The sequence below is a fragment of the Cetorhinus maximus genome, chromosome 20, assembly GCF_964194155.1.
Source record: "Cetorhinus maximus chromosome 20, sCetMax3.hap1.1, whole genome shotgun sequence".
NCBI classification, from domain to species: domain Eukaryota; kingdom Metazoa; phylum Chordata; class Chondrichthyes; order Lamniformes; family Cetorhinidae; genus Cetorhinus; species Cetorhinus maximus.
This window is the reverse complement of record NC_135898.1, coordinates 93,757,654-93,781,592: the sequence shown is the minus strand read 5'-3', so window position 1 is coordinate 93,781,592 and position 23,939 is coordinate 93,757,654. Positions and strand designations below refer to the sequence as shown.

At 41.5% G+C, this 23,939-nt stretch overlaps 1 protein-coding gene across 1 annotated transcript in view; it reads right to left on the bottom strand.

Moving 5' to 3' along the window:
• The window catches only part of add3a (adducin 3 (gamma) a), a 264,546-nt gene that overhangs the window by 203,519 nt on the left and 37,088 nt on the right, over positions 1 to 23,939 (bottom strand). Inside the window, exon 2 of the mRNA XM_078565164.1 lies at positions 5,685 to 5,804. The gene's annotated coding sequence lies outside the window, so the exon portion shown is untranslated. The remainder of the gene's footprint in view (positions 1 to 5,684; positions 5,805 to 23,939) is intronic.

Below are 23,939 nucleotides of genomic sequence, written 5' to 3'. Positions count from 1 at the left end.
ACCTCTGCCGTCACCCCTTCCCCTCCCTCCCAGAATCATGATAGGGTCCCCCTTGTGCTTATTTTTCACCCTACCAGCCTCCACATTCAAAGGTTCATCATCTGCCATGTCCATCAACACCAGTATGATGCCAAAACCTCATCTTCCGATTCGGCACTTTACAGCCTTCTGGATTTAACATGGAGTTCAACAACTTCAGACCATGAACACTCTCTTCTATCTTTATTCCTTTTTAAATCATTTTTTAAAATCTATTTTTATTTTATATTTCTTTATTTTTCATTTATTCATTTTCATTTTTTAAAATATCCTTTTTCCCCCAAATCCCCCTCCTCCCCACAGGGCTATCTGTCATTTGTTTCAATGTTATTTTCTCACAGTGTGCTGACCCTTGTTCTGCCCACATCTTCTCCTCACTCCCCCCGTCAGCTTTCCGCAGGGACCGTTCCCTCTGCAACACCCTGGTCCACTCCTCCATCATCCCCAACATCTCATCCCCTTCCCACAGCACCTGCCCAAGCAATTGCAGAAGGTGTAACAATGCCGCTTTACCTCCTCCCTCCTCACCATCCAAGGGCCCAAACACCTCTTTCAGGTGAAGCAGCACTTCACTTGCACCTCCTTCAAATTGGTCTACTGCATTCATTGCTCCCAATGCGGTCTCCTCTACATTGGAGACACCAAACGCAGACTGCGTGACCGCTTTGCAAAACACCTTCGGTCTGTCCGCAAGGATGACCCAGACCTTCCTGTCACTTGCCATTTCAACATACCATCCTGCTCTCATGCCCATATGTCCATCCTTGGCCTGCTGCAACATTCCAATGAAGCCCAACACAAACTGCAGGAACAGCACCTCCTCTTCCGATCAGGCACTTTACAGCCTTCTGGACTTAACACTCAGTTCAACAACTTCAGACCACGAACTCTCTCTTCTATCTTTATCCCTTTTAAAATCATTCTTTTAAATGTATTTTTATTTTAAATTTATTTATTTTCATTAATTTATCATTTTCTTTTTTATGCCTTTTTCCCCAACCTCCCCCCCCCCCCCCCCCCCCCCCCCCCCCGCCACCCCCCACCCCCACAACAGGGCCACCTGTTACTGGTTTCTATGTTGTTCTTTCATAGAATGATGACCCTTGTTCTGTGCTCTGAAGAAGAATCAAATGGACTTAAAACTTGTTTTTTCTCTTCACAGATGGTGTCAGGCCTGCTGAATTTTTCCAGCATTTTCTGTTTTTATTTAGGGAGATGGAGCCTTGGTTCAGCATCCTATCAACAAAACTGCACACTGGACATTGCAGCACTCCTTCAGTACTGGATTTATATGCTCAAGCCCTGAAGTGGGACATAAAAGATCACTGACCTGAAATATTGACTTAGTTTATGTCTCCACAGATGCTGCCAGACCTGCTGAGCATTTCTAGCATTTTCTGTTCTTTTAGTCTCCACTCCATCAACTGTATACTATAGTACAGTCAAGGCGAGTGTCTGGGAACTGATAGCGTTACAGATCCAAGAAGATTTAGGTGAAAAATTGTGCCATTACAATAAGCGAATTCTATAATGTAAACTTGAGGAAATCAGATCCACATGTTCACTTGGCGTCCACACAGAAGTGAAGACAATTTGCCAGTCCAACTGCAAAAACACCAGTGGGCTACTTATGCTGCTCTCCTGAAAGAGAATGCAGTGTAAGCACAATAACGTGTAAGCACAATAACAAAAATGCCTACGGTTTCAACACAATTTTTAAAATAGGAACATGAAACAAAGTGCATTCTTTAATGAATCATTAAAAATAAAAGATATGATCCAGGTTGTGCAAACTGATCTCCACCAGACCAGTGATAGAATCATTGCATGTGGACTCATTGTCACTTAGTAGTGACAACTTGGGGGAGAACATGGATCAAGGTTCCTGCCCCCAAAGGGTATTTGGTAATTGACACTCCTGGTTACCTCCTCAAAAAATTTGATCAAATTTGTTAAAGTCGACCTTCTCTTAAGTCCATGCTGACAGTCCTGACTAATCCATGTCTCTCCAAGTGTAGATATATTTTGTCCCTCAGAATTCTTTCTAGTAACTTCCCCACCACCAAGGTTAGACTGACTGCATGTAATTTCCTGGTTTATCCCTTCCTCCCTTTTTTAATAATGGGACAACGTTAACAGTCCTCCAATCCTCTGACACCTCACCTGTGGCCAGAGATGATTTGAAAATTACTGCCAGGGCCCCTGACATCTCTTCCCTTGCCTCCTTCAACAGCCTGGGATACATCTCATCCAAGCCAGTGGATTTATCCACTTTTAAGTTCAGAATCTGTAGGATTTTGTAAGATGATCACCAATGCATCCATGATCTCTACAGCCACCTCCTTCAACACTCTGGGATGTAGATCATCAGGTCCAGCGGATTTATTAACTTCCAGTCCCATTAATTTTTCCACTACTACTTTTTTACTAATACTAATTTCTTTCAGTTCTTCATTCTCTTTAGCCCCTTGGTTCTCTAGTATTCCTGAGAGATTTTTTGTACCTTCCTGTTAAGACAGAGGCAAAATATTTGTTTAGTTTCTCTGCCATTTCCTTAATCTCCACTATAAATTCTCTTATCTTTGCCTGTCATGGGCCCACATTTGTCTTTGCTAATCTTTTCTTTTTTACATACCTGTAGAAGCTTTTATAGTCTGTTTTTATGTTTCTCACTAGTTTCCTTTCTTATTCTATTTTCTTCAACAGTTTCTTGGTCCTTTTTTCCTGAATTCTAAAATGCTCCCAATCCTCAGGCTTATTACTTTTTGTGGAAACTTTATAAGCTTCTTCCTTTGATCTAATACAATCTTTTAACTTCTCCTATTAGCCTGGAGAAGTTTCCAGGCTGGGTTTTTGTGCCTCAAAGAAATGTAAATTTGTTATAAACCATGTATTAATTCTTTAAACGCTAGCCATTGCCTGGCTACTGTCATATCATTTAATGAAGTTTCCCAATCTAACACAGCCAATTTGCCCCTCATACTTTTGTAGTTTCCTTTGTTTATTTTAAAGACCCTAGGGCAGAATATTGAGCTCATTGGGCGCCCCAACCCAAACAAGCGTAAAATGACACATGATGACATCAGGCGAGCACCCTGACGTCGTCACGCACTTGTGCGATATTTTGGTCAGCTGGCACATGCAGGAGTCAGCAGTACGCCCACCAACAAAGGGCCTATTAAGGCCCTTAATCGACTAATTGTTCCGAATTTTTCGCTGCCTGTCCAACCGTTCGGTTGGCAGGCGAGCGAAAGGGCCAATTTTTGGCCAAACCTCATCCATGGACGGGGTGAGGCTTCGTCCAGGTGATTTAAAAAAAATCTTTTGCACTCATATTTTACATGTCTCTGCTCATGTGACAGAGTCACAAGAGGATATATTTTCATATTATTCATATTGATAAAGATCTGCACCTCAAGGAGCTTTTACTGCACCCACCCGCGTGCATGTGCAAACATCAGCGCTCGTGCTCCTGCCACCCCCACCACAGCAGCACTACAACGCATATTTCACACTGGCTGGCCGTTAATTGGCCAGCCAGCATGAAATTCATGTAAGAGCCCGAAGGCAGGCACCGGTTGACTTCGCGGCCACTCCCGGGACCCCCCCATCGTGGGCGAAGCTCTGTCCCTAGTTTCAGATTGAACAACATCACTTTCAAACTTAATGTAAAATTATAACATATTATGGTCACTCTTCCCTAAAGGTTCCTTTACAATGAGATTATTATCTTTCTCATTGCACAATACTAGATTTAAAATAGCTAGTTCTTGAGTCGGTTCCTCAATAAATTGTTCTAGAAATCCATCTTGTATACATCCCAGGAATTCGCCCTCCACAGCATTAGTGCTAATTAGGTTTACCCAGTTTATATAGATTGAAGTCCCCCATGATTGCTATATTACCTTTTTACATGCACCTCTAATTTCCCAATTTATACCATGCCCTATATTACCACTACTGTTTGGTAGCCTGTAAACAACAACTCCCAATGTTTGCTACCCTTCCTGTTTCTTAGCTCCACCCAAACAGATTCCACATTTTAAAAAATTCATTCACGGGATATGGGCTGTGCTGGCTGGGCCAGCATTTATTGCCCATCCCTAATTGCCCTTGAGAAGGTGGTGGTGAGTTGCCCTCTCAAACCGCTGCAGTGCATGTGGTGTAGGTACACCCAGAATGCTGTTAGGAAGGGAGTTCCAGGATTTTGACCCAGCGACAATGAAGGAATGGTGATATACTTCCAAGTCAAAATGGTGAGTGACTTAGAGGGGAACTTCCAGGTGGTGGTGTTCCCATCTATCTGCTGCCCTTGTCCTTTTAGTTGGTAGTGGTTGGGGGTTTGGAAGATGCTGTCGAAAGAGCCTTGGTGACCTTGATCTTGATCTTCCAACCTAATCCTCTCTCACTAATGTACTGATCTCATCCTTTTTGCCTTCCCTTCTTAAATGTTGAATACCCTTGAACATTCCATTCCCAGCCTTGGTCACCCTGCAGCCACATCTCCACAATGGCAATGCCTGTTTACTGCCATTTGTGCAGTCAATTCAACTACCATGTTTCGAATACTGTGCACATTCAGACAAGAGTGCCTTGAATTCTGTCCTTTTATTAATTTTACCTTTCCTTCTGTATATTTCCTTCCTTTTGTATGAAATTGTAGAGATTTATGCGGCAGTGATGCTAAAACCTAAGACTGAATAACTACAATGAATGAACCTACAGTATAAATATACATTTATATCGAATCTCTCCTGTTCAATGAGCTAGAGCTACAGATGACTATAAAAAGGAATGCTGGGTACAAGATGGTGATCCAGTCAAGATGTTCAGACAGCATCGTAAACCATGAAAGCAAAGTTTTATCAGATAGAAAGCCTGAGTAATAAAATTCAAAATTATGCTTTGGAAGTTGTGAATTTTGTGATAAGTTCACCCACCCAAATGCATTAATCTATCCTATGGATGGAAAATGGTATAGAACATATCAAGTTGTAACAGCATTCAAGTTACGTACTCAAGTTATATTTAGTCATTTGGTAGTACAGAATTGGAGTATTGCTGAAAAAAGAGACATATCTAAGCTTTTCGTCTTATATTGGTATTCTTGCGAAGTGTCTTGAATGTAAGGGTTAAACAGTATAAATTGTTGTTTTCCCCATACATTGGTGTTCTTGTTAAGTGCCCTGATGAGTGCAAGGCGAAAAGCTTCGACATGTCTCTTTTTTCAGCAATATTCAAATTAAATTTGATGATTCTCAGACATTTTGAAACAAGAATAATGCCATGAATGTAATCCAGACACACACCCCTCTTGTTTAAGGATAAGGATTATACAGGATTCTGATACTTGGCTTAGGCTTTCCATAACTTACACTCAACAAATCTGATCATAAGGTAGGAAATCAAACTGGAAACAGAGAGAGAAAAAAATTCCATCCTGAATTATATTTGCTGGAAAACCAGATTCATAGGATACTCCTGAACTCTCAAGGAGTTTGACAAAGTGAAGTGACACAAAGAGCAACAGTAGAATCCTCACTTAAATTATTCTGTAATATATGTTCGAGAAAAAAAAAATCAGTTTTGGTACACTAAAGGGACCACTTATGATTAATTAATGATTGATCAGCAGTTGAACTTACCGTATGCACTGTGCAACTTTACAGGCGTGTTTCTTTCTGAAGTTAAGCCTTTGGTTCAGATGTTCAAGCTCTGATGCAGACAGATCTTTACTTTCCACGTTCACTATGGAAATAGTTCACCTTCAGTTCAAAAGAAAATGAAGTTCAATTAATGAAAAGCACTAAACTATAAGGAATAAAGCATGAGATTCAAAACCACCAAGTTCCCCATTGGGCTAAAATGAGAAAAAATATTTAGTATATAGTTTGTGTATCTTCTAAAGCACAAGTAAAATGCACAAATTGGGGGAGATACTTATTTTGAAGAAACAAGCTCAGCCCATTCCCTTCTCTTGTGGACAAAGTTCATGATTGTATACCACTCCATACTATTTTAATGGAAAAAAATTAAATTCTTCACTTCCTCTCATTCCATCTTCTATGTCTCATAGCTATTTTCCAGTTTTAATTTTTACCCAATTTTTCCTCAAAAACTAACTTTCAAGCTCTGTCACCCTCTCAGTTTGTTCCTGCTTTAGTGTAGTGTTCATCATCCATCTTGAAGTACAAGTAAATTACCTTCAGTAGCTTTAAAAAAAGTACGACTGCTGTCCCATATCTCATCCCAAGTAGCCATCATTTACCTACGTGCCTAGACAATAGGTCTTGGTAGTTTATTTAACTGTAAAGTGCCAAGCCAAATAATCCACCATCCAAAAGCCACAAAAATGCATTTTCCACAGTCATCAAACAACAAATCTACCTAATTTCTTTAACCCCCCTTATCAGTACAAACCGAAGATCTAATTTGGGCCTTCCTATTCTGTATGCCTTAGTACCAGATGGACATTGCACTAAAGCACTAAGCCACTAAAGGAGCTGGGGGTCATTTTAGAAGGAAGGTGCAAAAAATTACAATGAACTAAAAGCAGTTACTCATTAGTAAAATGCATATCATCATCACTTCTATGTGCCACCCAAACATGAGGATCAGTTGGATTTATTTAAGCTTCAAAAGTTACCACTGTACTAGTGCTTTGAGTAATATTACCTCATTACCTTAAAATTACACTTCCTTCCAATATACTCTCGCCTTCTAAACATAAACACCAATATTCCATTAGTCTTTTTGAGTTTTTTTGTAGCTTAGCACCACATTTTAGTGATAGATGTGCAGGAACACCTAAATCTTAGCATGTTCCTAGCTCGTGACCATTTTAAAAAGTACTCAAATCTATCCTTTTTGGTCCATAATGATGACCTCACACTTTCCTGTTCTGAAATCCATTTACCCTAGATTTGCCGACTCACTTAATCGATCAACTTCGATTTGCAATTTTATGCTCCCATTTACACTGCTTAAGAATAGATGGCACATTGTGTCATCAGCAAACTTAGATATATGGCTCTCAATTGTAATTATCCAAGTCATTAATAAGTAGTTAATAGTTGAGGCCCCAGCCAAAATCCTTATGGGATACCGTTAGTCACTTCCTTCCAATTAGAGTACACGCCCATTTATTCTGACTCTCTTCTTCTGTACCACCCAATCAATCTCTTGAGTTCGGCCAATAATTTGCTTGAGTTCAGTGAGTTTTAATTTTAGCTAACAGTCTCTTATGTGGAACCTTATGATATGGGCTTTCAGAAGGCATTCCAAGTACAACCCCATAAGAGTTTTTCCCAGTCTAGTACTTCAGTTGCTTCCTCAAAAAACTCAATTGAATCAGCTCAAATTTCTCTAAGTGTTCAGTCACTTTGTTCTTAATCATAAATTCCAAAAATCTCTTCATAACAGATGTTAAACAAACAAGTTCATAATTTCTTGTCCCCCCCACCCTTTTCTCTCTTCTCAAACAATAGAGTTACATTTCAATTTTCTGAACTAAAGGGACAATTATTGAATCAAGAGCACTTTGGAAGATTATAGCTAAATCATCTGCATTTCTTCACTTACTCCCTTTAAACTCCTGAAGTGCAAACCATCTAGTCCTGGCAATTTGTCGGTCCTTAATCCCATTATTTTTCAAACACTTTTTTTCTTGCTGACTGCAACTTTAGTAAGTTCCTGATATAATTTAACCAACTTGTACTGACTATAGGACTGAACTTTCTGAGAGGTGGCGGCCCTGCCATTGGCTTAAAAGTTAGGGGCGAGCCTGCCTCCACTTGACTGTGGTGTCACCCAAGCCAATTTTATGGCCGTCAGACAGTTAACTGGTTCAGGGTCAGACTTCTACCCCATCTGGAATAAAAATCCAGCCTCAGCAATGGTGACCATGAAACTACTGGATTGTAGTAAAAACCCACTTGGTTCACTAATGCCCTTCAGTGAAGGAAATCTGCTGTCCTTACATGCTCTGGGTCACATGGGACTCCAGACCTACAGCAAAATGACTGACTTTTAGTGCCCTGCAAAATGACTGACTCTTACTGCCCTGCAAAAGGGTCTAGCAAGTCACTCCATTCTATCAAACTGCCACAGAAAAATCTAAAAGGAATAAAACTGGTCAGGCACCCAGCATCAACCATGGCACCAAAAGAGATAAAGGTATCCCCCCGTCCAGTCAACCCTGCAAAGTCCTCCACACTAATATCTAGGGACTTGTGCAAAAATTGGGAGACCTGTGCCACAGACAGCTGTTGGGCAACAGCTTGACACAGTCATATCACCGAATCATGCCTTACAGACAATATCCCAGACACCACTATCACCATCCCTAGGTATATCCTTTCTCACTGACAGAACAGTGCAACCTAAGGTAATGGCACAGTGGTAAACAGTCAGGAAGAAGTGGCCCTGTGAACCCTCAATATTGACTCTGGGCCCCACGGAGTCTCATGGCATCAGGTCAAACATGGATGAGAAAACCTCCTGCTAATTACCAGCTACTGCAAACCACCCCTAACTCCCCACCTCAGCTCATGAATTAGCACTCCTCCATCTTGAGGACCACTTGGAAGAAGTACAGAGGGTAGCAAGAGCACAGAATGTACTCTGGATAGGGGACTACAATGCCCCCTACCAAGAGTGGCTTGGTAGCACCACTACTGACTGAGCCCTGAAGGACATATTTGCCAGAATGTCTCTGCAGCAGGTGGCGAGAGGTCCAAGAGAGAAAAACCATATCCTCACCAATGCCTGTTGCAGACGCACCTATCCGTGATAGCATTGGCATTGCATTGCTCTTGTGAAGATGAAGGCCTTTCTTCACACTGAAGATACCCTCAGTGTGTTGTGTTGTACGACCACTGAGCTAAATGGGATAGATTCAGAACATATCTAGCAGCTCAAAACTAGGCATCCATGAGATGCTGTGTCCATTCTGTATTCAACCACAATCTGTAATCTCATGGCCCAGCACAACCCTTACTTTATCAACGTCATCAAGCCAGAGAATCAACCCTGGTTCAATGAAATGTGCAGGAGAGCATGCCAGGGAGAACATAGGAACAGGAGTAGGCCATTTGGCCCATTGAGCCTGCTCTGCCATTCATCAGATCATGGTTGATCATCTACCTCAATGCCACTTTCCCACACTATCCCCATATCCCTTGATGTCATTGGCTCCAAAAATCTATGGATTTCTGTCTTGAACATGCTCAACGGCTGAGCTTCCACAGCCCTTTAGGGTAGAGAATTCCAAAGATTCACCATCCTCTGAGTGAAGAAATTCCTTCTCATCTCAGTCTTAAATGCCCTACCCCTTATTCTGAGATTATGTCCCCTGGTTTTAGACTTACCAGCCAGAGGAAACATCTTATCTACATTCACCCTGTCATACCTTGTAAGAATTTTGTAAGTTTCAATATCGCCCCTCATTCTTTGAAATTCTAGGGAATACAGACCCAGGCTCCCCAATCTCTCCTCGTTAAAAAATCCTGCCATCCCAGGGATTAATCTGGCGAAAATCCATTGCACTCTTTCTTTGGCAAGTATATCCTTCCTTAGATAAGGGGACCAAAACTGTGCATAATACTCCAGGTGAAGTCTCACCAGAAAACTCCAGCAAGACATCTTTACTCCTGTACTCAAATTCCCTCGCGATGAAGACCAACATACCATTTGCCTTCCTAATTGCTTGTTGCACCTGCATTCTAGCTTTTAGCAACTCAAACAAGGACACCCACGTCCCTTTGGACACCCTTATTCCCAGCCTCTCTCCATTTAATACTCTGCCTTCTTGTTTTTTCTACCGAAGTGAATAAATTCATACTTATTATATTCCATCTGCCATGTTCTTGCCTATTCACTTAGCCTGTCCAAAACCTCTTGAAGCCTCCCTGCATTCTATTCACAACCTACATTCCCACCCAGTTTGGTGTCATCAGCAAATTTGGAAATATTACATTTGGCCCCCATATTCAAATCATTTATATAGATTGTGAAACACCTTGTACACCTAAAAATGAGGTGCCAGCTGGGTGAAATGAGAACCCAGGACTATATCCATCCCAAACTGCAGAAGCAGCATGCAGTGGACAGAGCTAAGCAATCCCGCAACCAACAGATCAGATTAGGCTCTATAGTCCTGCCACATTCAGTCATAAATGGTGGCAGACAATTAAACAACTAACTGGAGCAAGAGGCTCCACAAATGTCCCCATCCTCAAATGATGAGGGGGCCCAGAAAGTCTGTGCAAAAGGTGAGGCTGAAGCACTTGCAACTATTTTCAGCCAGGATTGCCAAAGGCAATCATAGATGCTAGTCTTCAGCCAATTCAATGCACTCCATGTGATATCACAAAATGGCTGAAAACTGAATACAATAAAGGCTATGGACTCTGACAATGTCCTGGCTATAGTACTGAAAATTGGTGCTCCAGAATTAGCTGCGCACCTAGCCAAGCTGTTTCAGTTCAGCTACAACACTGGCATCCACCCCACAACATGAAAAATTGCCTAGGTATGACCTGCCCACAAAAAAGCAAGATAAATCCAATATGACCAATGCAGGATAAAATTCCAACCGACCAATTATCACCCTATCAATTTTTTTCTCAATTAGCAGCAAAATGATAGACGGTGTTACTGACAGTGCCATCAAGAAGCACTGAGGAATAACCTGCTCACCAATAATTAGTTTGGGTTCCACCAGGCCCATTCAGCTCTAGATCTCATCACAGCCTTGATCCATGCACGGCCAAAAAGAGTGAATTCTAGAGATATGGGGAGAGATTGCTTTTGATATCAAAGTAGCATTTGACCAAGTGTGGCATCAAAGAGCTTTAACGTAGCTGAAGTCAATGGGAATCAAGGAGAAAACTCTTTGCTGTTTGAAGTCATACTTAACACAAAGGAAGATGGATGTGGTTGTTGGAGACAAATGATCTAAGCCTCAGGACATTGCTGAAAAGAGTTTATAAGGTAGTGTCCTAGGTACAAACATCCTTAGTTGCTTCAAAAACCTTCCCTACAACACAAGGCCAGAATTGGGGATGTATGCTGATTACTGAACGATGTTCAGTACCATCCACAACTCCTCAAATACTGAAGTAATCTGTGCCAGCATACAGCAAGACCTGGACAATATTCAGGCTTGAGATGATAAGTTACATTCACCCCACACAAGTGCCAGGCAATGACCATCTCCAACAAGAGGGGGAATCTAACCATCTCCCCATAACAATCAAAAATTAATAGTAAACTAAATAAAAGTGGAAACTTTACTCAAATGCAGCTTCATTCAGGCTCAGGTGATGCATTACCATCACTGAATATCCCGCCATCAACATCCTGGGGTTTACCATTGACCAGAAACTTAACTGGACCAGCCACATAACCGTGGCTACAAGAGTAAGTTCAGAGGCTGGGAATTCTGCAGCGACTAGCTTACCACCTGACTCCCCAAAGTCTGTCCATCATCTACAATGCACAAATCAGGAGTTTGATAGAATACTCTCCACTTGCCTGAATGAAACAGCTCCAACAACACTCAATCATCATAGCCAAGTGGTTAAATGGATGGTTCCAGAAGCCATTGGGGTCGCCCCAGGTAGGTTCAAATCTCAATCCTGTGCGGAGGCCATGTTGTCCACCTCTTGACACTGGAGACAAAGCGCGATGAAGATGGAAAAGGCTGCAGTGAAAACCTTTCTCCTCTCTATTAATTGCACTACACGCTTCCAAAAGAGATACTTACCAAGCCAGAAAATGCAAGGATAACCACAGCGCCTGCAACCTGAGCTCTAAAGATTAGTAGTATTACAATGAAAAACTATAAGGAGAAATAGAAAAATAAACTCAAAAAACTCGACATCATTAGGGACACAGCTGCCCGCTTGATTAGTGCCCCTTCCACCACCTTAAACATTCATGCCCCCCACCACCAGTGCAAAGTGAAAGCAGTGTATACCATCCAAAAGATGCACTGCAGCAACTCGTCAAGCCTCCTTCAACAGCACTTTCCAAACTCACAACCTCTACTATCTAGAAAGACAAGGGCAGAAGACACATGGGAATATCACCACCTGCAAGTTCCTCTCCAACTCAAACACATTCCTGGCTGGAACTATATCACCATTCCTTCATCATCACGGGATCAAAAACCTGGAACTCCCTTCCTAACAGCACTGTGGGTGTACTTACACCACATGGACTATAGTGATTAAAAAAGACATCTCACCACCACTTTTTCAAGGGCAATTAGGGATGAGCAACAAATGGTGGCCTTGCCAGCTATGCACACATCCATTAATGCATTAAAAATATCCCCAGCAGCACTCCCCTCTGTTGCTTTGATTATAGCTCAACTATCAGCTGCTCAATCTATTTAAAATTTTCCCCACGTGGCCAAAGCATTGAGCCTAGCCAAAATTATACACCATGCCATTCACAGATCTTCACCTAGAGGCAAACACTAAAAGCAATGTGCACTCACTTCTAATATTCCTACAGCATTGCCAAGCAATGGGCTTCAAAATCGAGAGAGTGCACAGCTATTTAAATATGCTCTGTTCAACTGAACAAAGTGCATTTGAGTGCAATACAAACCACTCCAAACATTGTTTAACAAATATAAGCTTGGGCAGAAAATGTCAGCTATCTACTTGATAAACATGACACAGGACCAGGTTTAAACAGGACTGAAGCTGGTTGGTGGAGTCAAAACTAAGACTCAGTCTTTCCTTGCAGAGAGGGTTTACTGACTTTTCCCAGTGTTAACACTCCTCACCCACCCCCAGCGTCCCAGCTATCCCCGATTTGTGTGTTCAAATACCCATCAGCTGTTTCCATTAACAATGTAATTGACATTGACAATCCTTAACAATGTGATTGATAAGACATTGACAAACATGACAAAGGAGCAGGTTCACACAGCTAGTTTCTCAAAGTCAGCAGGTCTACTCACTGGAGGAGAGTGCACACTGTCTTTACGAAAGGACTAATTTCTTTCACACCTTTTATAATCTCTTCAAGACTTCTAAATCTTTTCACAGCAAATGAAGAGCTTTTGATGACGTTTAGTTACTGGTGTCATGTTTAGCCATCATGGCTGTAACTGTGCATCCATACTAAGCATTTATCAGTTTTAGTGACTGGGATTGCAGGCAAATGCACTAGGGAGTTGCAGTTAGCAAATTAGCCGTTTCAGTGTAAACTGAACTTGTCAATAGTAACAGAGCAATGGAAGGGGCCAAGAAAGCACACCAAAAGACACATTGCTTTTCCTTTACTGATTAAAATTCCCTATGAAATCAAACTTTTGAGATTTTGTATACTCAATTTTCCCACCCCATCTCCCTGTTCTAAGCACTGGCATCTGTTTAGGTGAATCAGGGTGGTCATTTTTCAGTATAAGCTTGGGCAGAAAATGTCAGCTAGCTACTTGACAATTATAAGGAATTATAGAAGATTCTGAATCTGCCCCTTGCTTAGTGTACTGACACAATACTTCCATGAGTCAATGACTTTTATCTATAACCAGGAAGATAAGCCAACTCCACTGCTTTCGTTGTTAGATATCATGTAATTTTGCACAAACTGCTGCTTTGATTCTTGACAGACTCTCCTTCATGCATATGGCACTGCTTGGCATCACAGAAGCATAGAAAATAGGAACAGGAGGTGGTGATTTGGCCTTTCGAGCCTGTTCCACCATTCAATATGGTCACGGCTTATCCTCTATCTCAACGCCATACCCCCGTTCTCTCCCCATACCCCTTGATCCCTTTAGAGTCTAGAAATCTATTTCCTTATTAAATATATTCAGTGACTTGGCCTCCACAGCCTTCTGTGGTGGAGAATCCCACAGGTTCACCACCTACTGAGTGAATAGGTTTCTCCTCATCTCAGTCCTAAATGGCCCACCCCATTTCCTGAGACTGTGACCCCTGTTCTAGATTCCCCCCCAGCACCCGCCAGAGGAAACATCATCCCTATCCAGACTGTCTAGCCCTGTCAAAATTATATGTTTCAATGAGATCCCCTCATTCTTCTAAACGCCAGTGAATACAAGTCTAGTCAACCCAATCTCTCCTCATACAACAATCCTGCCACCCCAGGAATCAGTTTGGTGAACCTTCGCTGTACTCCGTCTAAGGCAAGTAAATCCTTAGGTAAGACCACCAAAACTGTACACAATACACCAGGAGTCATCTCACCAAGGCCCTGTACAGCTGCAGTGAGACATCCTTGCTCCCATACTCAGGTCCTCTCACAATGAAGGCTAACATACCATTTGCCTTTGTAACTACCTGCTGCAACTAAATGCCTCTTTTCAGTGACTGATGTACAACGACACCCAGATCCCTTTGTACACCAGCATTTTCCAATCAATCACTATTTAAATAATACTCTGGCATTCTGTTTTTCCTACCAAAGTGGATAACTTCACACTTATTCACGTTATACTGCATCTGCCATGTATTTGCCCACTCACTCAACCTGTCTAAATCACCTTGAAGCCTCTTAACATCCTCCTTACCACTCACATTCCAACCAAGTTTCATGTTGTCAGCAAACTTGGGAATATTAAATTTGGTTCCCTCATCCAAACCATTGATATATATTGGGAATAGCTGGGGCCCAAGCACTGATCCATGTGGTACTCCACTAGTTACTGCCTGCCACTCCGAAAAAGACCCATTTATTCCTACTCTGTTTCCTGTCTGTTAACCAATTCTCAAACCATGTCAATATATTACCCCCAATCCCATGTGCTTTAATTTTGCACACTGACCTCTTATCTGGGACTTATCCCCATACTCCTGTTTTGATTTATAGGGCTGTTTTTAGAAAACATCCGAACACAAAAAATTATCCCTCGGTCCATATTATCCAATGCATCTATTATATATTGTTTTCATATTAATGGACCAGAGACATTAATTTTACCTGACTAAAAAAGAAAACTTGTCACAGCCAGAGAGTTGGTGTATTGTGGTGGAATCAACAGGCAAAAGAATTTTCCTGTGAGAAGGAAAAGATTTGCAGTTGGGTTAGGAACGGTAAGCAACTTCTAACTGTATAGGATGATTTTAATGGTTTTATTGGAAAATGTATTTAAGTAATGATTGTCCTCAACAATCACTGTACATAATTCTGCAAGTGTACTAAAAGGCCTGGTCAAATAAATGTGCCTAGATTGAGACTGACACACCCTTTTAAATTAAAGGCAATAGGTCTCCCAATATGTTCCAGGCAATAGGTTCCCAAATTGAGCATTTTTAGTAATAATGATGCACAATAGTTTTCATTCATACTTGAAAAGGATCATTCTAATTTGAAAACCAGTTCGCTTAACTCTCCAGTCATGCTTAATAATTATTTAGTAGATCAAAGACTACCAACATTTAATTTTTAAAAGCAAGATTTTTAAATCAGGATTTAAAAATTTTTTTAATGCAACCAGTTTATTCCATATCGTTAAGTTTGTCCCCTTCTTCCACATTCCTGCAGGGATGTAGTTCGACAGTTTGCTGGAGTTCTCTTTTCAAGCTTTCCAAAGTGGCCATTCTTCAAGCCTTAGTCAGGATAGAGAGCTTTAACAGGCCAAAAATGGCATCAGAGGTGAAGTTGATTGCATCCTCATGCCATTGCTGCATGTGCATATTCCAGCAGAGGCTAGCAGGTTGAGGAGGAACATCAATCCTGATTGATGTTTCCCTCCTTAGGTCAGCTATTATTGAGGTTTCTAAAATCTCACCCAAGTAGGCCTTCTCTGCAAGTCTAGATGGCAAGTACTGCAAAGCCATGCGCATTCTTGAAATGTTTTCATATCTCTTCTACAAGTTCAGAGCAAAGAGTCCAGGAAGCTGAAGTCACAACCTCTAATGGTATGGAAAAGGAGAGTGGGTAATGCACAAAAGGCAAGAGTAAGAACAACGGAAAGTTCAGGGAATTATAGGATTGGAGAAGCAAGGCAATGATAGCATTAAACACAGGTGAGGATTAATTGGCAGGGATGAGAAATTTCCCCATTTAGCAGAATTCTGACTTTTGAATCATGGAATTCCACCCTTTTAATTTTTTTCCACCCGCCCCTTAGTCCAGGGGAGCTGTCAATCAGCCCCACTTTCACCGCCAATCTGACTCGATTTCTGTGACATTTTTTATTCATTCATGGGGTGTGGGCTTCACTGGCTGGGCCAGCATTTATTGCCCATCCCTAATTGCCCTTGAGAAGGTGGTGGTGAGCTGCCTTCTTGAACCGCTGCAGTCCATGTAGTGTAGGTATACCCACAGTGCTGTTATGAAGGGAGTTCCAGGATTTTGATCCAGTGACAGTGAAGGAACGGCAATATATTTCCAAGTCTGAATGGTGAGTGACTTGGAGGGGAACTTCCAAGTAGTGGTGATTGAGAGATGCAGAAGCCATGTGCCCAGTAGCTGCTGCTCTCAGGTACAGCCTGCAGAGCGCCTAGCTTAATCATTGAGCATGCTCAAGACAGAAATCGACAGATTCCTGGAGACCAACGACATCAAGGGATATGTTCAAATTGAATGGCAGAGCAGGCTTGGCATGCCGAATGGCCTACTCCTGTTCCGATATAATGGTAGCAGGGGACAGTAGAGAGAGGGGGACTGACACTGTCTTCTGCAGCAAAGACCGAGAGTGCAGGCGGTTGTGTTGCCTGCCCAGTGCCAGGGTTCGGGACATCTGCTCAGGGCTGGAGAGGAAATTGAAGTGGGAGGGGGAGGATCCAGTTGTCATAGTCCATGTAGGCACCAATGACATAGGTAAAACTAGGAAAGACATTTTGCATAGAAACTATGAGGTGCTAGGCACTAAATTAAAAAGCAGAACCTCAAAAGGTAATAAGGTAATAATCTCTGGATTATTATCTGAACCACATGCAAATTGGCATAGAGTACATAAAATTAATAGAGATGAATATGTGGCTCCAAGATTAGAGTGGGACAAGTGGGTTCTGGTTCATGGGGCACAGGCCCCAGTATTGGGGAAAGTGGAGGCTGTATTGTTGGGACTATCTACACCTGACCCGTGCCGGGACCAGTGTTCTAGCAAGTTGCATAACTAGGGAAGGGAGGGGTTTAAAATTAATAATTGGTGCAAGGGATGAAATTTGGACAGATATGGTAAATCAAAGAGTAGAGACAAGGCAAGAGAGAAAGGTATGAATGGGGAAATGATAAACAGACCATGACAGGAAGTACAAATCTAAAAGTAAATCACCAGATAAGGCTATTCACTACAAAAATAACAAAAGGACAAAACTAAAGGCGCTGTATCTAAATGCATGTACCGTTCCAAACAAAACAGATGAACTGAGAACACAAATAGAAATACATAAATACAATCTAATAGCTATTACAGAAACATTGCTGCAGGATGACATAGATTGGGACCTGAACATTGAAGGTACATGGCATTTAGGAAGGCCAGGGAGCTTGGAAAAGGTGGAGGGGTGGCTCTATTAATTAATGATGGTATTAACACAATAGAGAGGGATGACCCAAGTTCAGGAAACCAGGATGTAGTTAAAGATAGCAACAAATTTAAAGAAAAAAAACCATATAATTGCACAAAGGTGAGTGGCAGGTCAGAAGATTGGACAGATATAATAAACAAAGAACAACCAAAGGTTTGATAAGGAAGGGAAAATTAGAGTACAAGAGAAAAGCTAGCTAGTAATATAAAGACAGGTAAGTAAGAGTTTCTATAGGTAATTAAAGAAAAAAGAGTCAACAAAGTGAACATTGGTCCTATAGAAAGTGAGTCTGGGGAATTAATAATGGAAAAATAAAGATATTCAGATGAATTAAACCAGTATTTTGCATCGGTCTTCACTATAGAGGATACAAATAACATCGCAAAAATAGCGGAAAATTAGGATTTGGAAGGGACAGAGGAACTCAGGAAAATTACAATCACCAGAGAAGTGGTACAAAAATTGTTGGAACTGCAGGCTGACAAGTCCCTGAGTCCTGATGGACTTCATACTACGGCCTTAAAAGAAATGGCTGGTGATATAGTTGATGTATTGGTTTTAACTTTCCAAAATTGTCTAGATTTGGAGAAAGTTCCATGGGATTGCAAAATAGCAAATGTAACTCCTTTATTCAAAAAGTGAGGGAGACAGAAAGTAGGAAACTACAGGTCAGTTAGCTTAACATCTGACATCGGGAAAACGTTAGAAGCTATTATTGAAGACGTTATAGTAGGGCACTTGGAAAAATTCAGGGTAAATCAGGCAACGTCAACATTGTTTTGTGAAAGGGGAAATCATGATTAACCAATTTACTGGAGTTCTTTGAATAAGTCACATGTGCTGTGGATAAAGGGGATGTACTGTACTTAGATTTCCAGAAGACATTTGATACAATGCCACATCAAAGGTTATTGCAGAAAATAAAAGCTCATGGTATAGGAAGTAACATTTTGGCATGGATAGAAGATTGGCTAGCTAACATGAAACAGAGGGTAGACATAAATGGGTCTTTTTCTGGTTGGCAGGATGTAACGAGTAGTGTGTCACAAGGATCAGTGCTGGGGCTTTAACTTCATTCAATTCATTTATTTAAATTGTAAGAAGGGACCAAAGGTATGGTTGCTACATTTGTTGAGTAAGATAGGTAGGGGAGTAAGATGTGAAGAGGACAGAAGGAGGCTACAAAGGGATATTGATAGGTTAAGTGACTGGGGAAAGACCTGGTAAATGGAGTGTAAAATTGTCCATCTTGGCAGCAAAAATAAAAAAACATGTTATCGAAATGGTGAGAGAGATTCAGAGGGATATTGGTGTTCTAGTGCATGAATTGCAAAAGGTTAATATGCAAGTACAACAAGTATTTAGCAAAGCTAATAGAATATTATCATTTATTGTGAGGGGAATTAAATGCAAAAGTAGGGAGATTATACTTCAGTTATACAGCGTGTTGGTAAGACCAAATCTGGAGTACTGTGCACACTATTGGTATCCTTATTTAAGAAAGGATGTAAATGTATTTGAAGCAGCTGAGAAGGTTTACTAAACTAATACCTGGATTGGGCAGAAATAAAAACAGAAAATGCTGTAAAAACTCAGCAGGGTGTGGCAGCATCTGTGGAAAAAGAAACAGGAGTTAATGTTTCCAGTCCGTGTGACTTCCTCAGAGCAGAAAAGGTAGGAACGTGATGGATTTTATACTGTTTAAGAGGGGGTGGAGCAAAATAGGTCAGGGATAGGTGGCAGCTCAGGAGAGGTTTGAAAGGACACAAGACAAAGGGAGTATTAATGGTAGCGTGAAAGACTAAAAAAGGGTGTGGATGGTGGCATGAAGATAAGATAGCAAAACATGTTAAAATAGAACAAGGGTCAACGGTCTGTGAAAGCAAAACATAAAAATAAATGACTGATTGCTTTGGTGGGGGGTGGGAGGGTTGGGGAAAAAATGGTTAGGATGGAGGGGGCAGGTTGTCTTCTGAGGAAAGATTGGACAAGCTAGCCTTGTACCACTGGAGTTTAGAAGAGTAAGAGGTGACTTGACTGAAACATCTAAAATCCTGAGGGGTCTTGACAGGGTTGATGTGGAGAAGATGTTTCCTCTTGGGGGAGAGCCTAGAAATAGGGGCCCCAGTTTAAAAATAAGGCGTTGCCCATTTAGCACAGAGGTGAAGAAAAATATTTTCTCTCAAGGAGTTGTCTTTAGAACTCTCCTCCTCAAAAGGCGGTGGAAGCAGAGGCTTTGAATATTTTGAAGGCAGAGGTAGATAGATTCTTGATAAGCAAGGGGGTGAATGTGAGAATGGGGTTGAAGTTACAATCAGATCAGCCATGATCTTATTGAATGGCAGAACAAGCTTGAAGTGCCAAGTGGCCTACTCCTGCTCCTAATTCATATGTTCACATGTATGTTCCTGCGCTGGGCCGTCTTCCTGTTACCAACTCTACAACAGGAGTCACTGTCGCTGGACAGGGTGGGTGCAAACATGGCTGAAGCCTGGGGGGGTTGGGATCCAGGACCTCGGCCCCAGGGAGGGAGGAGTAGGACCGGGTGGGGCCAAGGTCTAGGGTTTTGGCACTGACAGCTGCTTCCCTCCCACAATCACTCAATATTGTATTAACGTTTAGATTTGAGTCTAATTTATAATTTCTCTTTCTCGTTCCTTTTAATCAATTATCATCATCATCACTGCTTTTCCATTCCAGCTCTCCAACAGCCAGGCAAGGTGGAGAAATCCAGGTGGAAGAGTGGATGGAGAAGGAAGGCACATGAGGGAAGGAGGGCATGACTGAGTGGGGGTAGATTGGGGTTGAAACTAAGTGTATGGAGGGTGGCGGGTTGGGAAGAGCAGTGTGTGTGGTAGTGGGGGGAGGGGAAGAGGAGGAGCTGGTTACAATGTGAGAGTTGGGGAGGGCTTCATTGAGTTTTCCATCATCCAGGAATATAGAGAGCATGGCTGAAACCTACATAAGTAAATAAAAGAAGGTACTTTAAAAAGACAGATTTTCAAATTTATATGATGTATTATTATAGGTTGATCTATAATATGCAAACTTTAATGACATACCAAATGTTACTATGCCACTCTATTGCTGTTTTGTTCCTGCTGAAATCTGGGGTCATGTTTATTTTCATTTTGTTTTTAAATATACATGTTCATTCATGGGACACGGGTATTGATGGCAAGGCCAGCATTTGTTGCCTGTCCCTAATTACCCTCGAGAAGGTAGGAGGAGAGTTAAAATAGGGTCACATTGGAAAACAGTTTGCAAATAGTCCTTTGCTTCACTTTGTATGTACATAATCTAGTAAGGTCATGTTTTTAGCATGGGCTTAGTTAGTATGGGCTTTATCCTGTATTACTTTTTTGTATTTCATCACGGGATGTGAGTGTCGCTGGCTAGACCAGCATTTATTGTCCATTCCTAATTGCCCTCGAGGTAGTGATGGTGAGCAGCCTTCTTGAATCACTGCAGGCTATGTGGTGTAGGTACACCCACAGTGCTATTAGGAAGGAAGCTCCAGGGTTTTGATCCAGCGACAGTGAAGGAGCAGTAATATATTACTAAGTCTGAATGGTGTGTGGCTTGAGGGAAACTTGCAGGTGGCGGTATTCCCAAGCAACTGCTGCCCTTGTCATTCTAGGTGGTAGAGGTCATGGGTTTGGAAGGTGCTGTCTAAGGAGCCTTGGTGAGTTGCTGCAGTGCATCTTGTAGATGGTACACACTGCTGCCACTGTGTGTCGGTAGTGGAGGAAGTGAATGTTAAGATGGTGGATGCGGTGCCAATCAAGCTGCTTTGTTCTGGATGATGATGTTAAGCTTCTTGTGTTGTTGGAGCTGCACTCATCCAATCAAGTGGAGAGTATTCTATCACACTCCTGACTTGTGTCTTGTAGATGGTTGCCAGCTTTGAGGAGTCAGGAGGTGAGTTACTTGCCGCAGGTTTCCTAGCATTGGGAATTACGACGCATTACTCCATTGAATGCTGAAATGCCGAGGTCACTTTGATGATTTTATATGCATTGATCCACAATCTTAACAGTAAGAGAAGGTAAATAAAAGAAAAATTATGTTTCTACCCACCTGAAGATTAATAAGTCCACTCATTTCAACTGGACTAGGAACATTTGCATTTCACCACAGGTCATTAAAAAGTGCTATAATTATACGATCTCTCAGAACGAAGAATTTTAAGACTCTCTTTTGGTCTTCAGCCACTAATTTTCAGGCCTCTTTCTTTGGCTACTCTCACCCCTGAATTGGAAGCATTGGGAGACAGTGATATAGATCCAGGTTTCAGAGGCAAATGCAGATGTTGTGATGTCACAAACTTCTACATCAGATTGTAAAATAAACCTGTACCTTTAAATTACAAGATTTCTCAATGTGGTATGCAAATAAGTTGATAGTTTTGGAAAACAGTCCAGTTACAAAAATATTAAATCAAATCTATTAACTAATAAACTTACATAAGTGCACTTCCTCTGAAATTTATGATCATGATTGCACAATCCTAGTTGGAGGTGTCAGCTCACCTGGAAACAAAGTATATCAGCATGCGGCAGCAACCAGCTGGCAGCGTTTCACTCTGCACAGGGCATATAACTTACCATATATCACAGCATAAGGTGTAAAGCATTTTTGATATTTTGTGCATTTCTGGGATGCTGTTAGGCCTCTCTTTGCTTCTTTTTAATATAATATCTTTATACTTCTGTCAAAATGTAACCAGTTGTGAGGTGTACCAACATCCTGAGCTCAGAAGCAGGTGGTAGGAACAAGGAGTACGGAGGACATTGGAGGAAGGGAGATTTTTGACCGAAGACATCAACTCTGAGGCTTATATGGAAACAAAAATAAAGATTGGGCAAGGATACAAATGCACACAGATACAGTGTGTCAGGACATGCCACTGAGGCGCTGGCTAACCAGCAGACACCCTGATTACAGAGACTGACCTAGACAATAGCCTCTTGGGTATGTGCAAATGACTTTCTTCCTGCCTTACCAAGGTACAGAAATTACATCGATTGCTGGCAGGCACCTGGAGACACCCCCTGCTGAGAGCAGGAAATTACCACATGCAGGTGCGCTTTGCATGGTCAGGGTGTGATTCAGATGTCTCGATTTAAGACATTACCTTAAATGCTGAGACACCAGGGTCAGAAAGGGGTATAAAGCCACAGCTCCCAAGGACATTGGGCTGCAGCCAGGAAGTGTGATTTGGTCAGTTACTGGAAGTCACGTGGAAGAATTCATTCAGCGTACTGACCAGCCAGGGACGAGCTCCTGCACGTGAGTCTTACTAAGCAACTGGCATTTTAAGTATATACTATTGCTTAGTGGGTTAATTAAGGTTTTCCACATAACGTGGAAATTGTATCTATTGTTTATTTCATGTCGTTGAAACGAAGTATGGGGCAAGGACCTGAGAGGATAGTGAGACCCCCTAGTTAAAGTCTTGCAAGGGTGTCACACTAATCCTCCTGCAATAAAAAAAGAGTTCAAATTCTCTTGTAAAACCTTCATTCTGCTGCCAATGAATGCCCTAGGAAAATTTGCAGATTTCTTCTTCCCAAACACGATGAGTTGAATGACCGCCTACCGTGCCACTTATCTTTATTATCCGTATTATATTGATTTTAGGTGAGCATACTGTCTGTCAGGTTCACCTCAGATGGCCATTATGTATATCAATTATCTGCAACCACTCAATCAAATGCAGGAGCAAGCTGCCGATTTGGCTGTGCTGACAGGGAACCACTGCCACCTATTTTACCAAATCCAGTCTGAAATCACTTAAAAAACATAAGCAAGGAAAGAAAACCAGAGCATTGCTCACACAGGAGATTGCAAAGAACTATAACTTCCTGACAGATTATCGAATCCATGTAACCCAACAGTTATATTAGTGTTCTACAAATTTTGGATGGTAGAATCGAGTAAACGAGGAGTACCCTGTTCTCAAATTTTGGAATTGAAAACTTTTGAGCACTGCCAACTATAAGTGCCAATTTTCCTCATGAACACCATCCTTATCTTCAAAACTATTTATTACAGGAAAATTAGTGCAGATCTGGTACTAACTTTATTTTTTTTTAAATATAAAAAAGACTCATTTGGTTTTCGTGGACCGCTCTTATTTAGTTGCTTTATAATGTCCATCAGTATTGGTAATATCCTGATTGAAAAAAAGCCTCTTTATGAGGAACATTACTCCTGTGTAACACAGTTGGTGAGGCACTCAATATAGATGTAAGACTTAATAAAAGTACTATTGCATTGCTGCAGTGAGACACCAATTAATGCCTACTGGCAATATATTTGGCATGTGATAGCTGAAATTGCTGTCAAAGCTACGTTCTTGAAGATGGTAGTACTGTT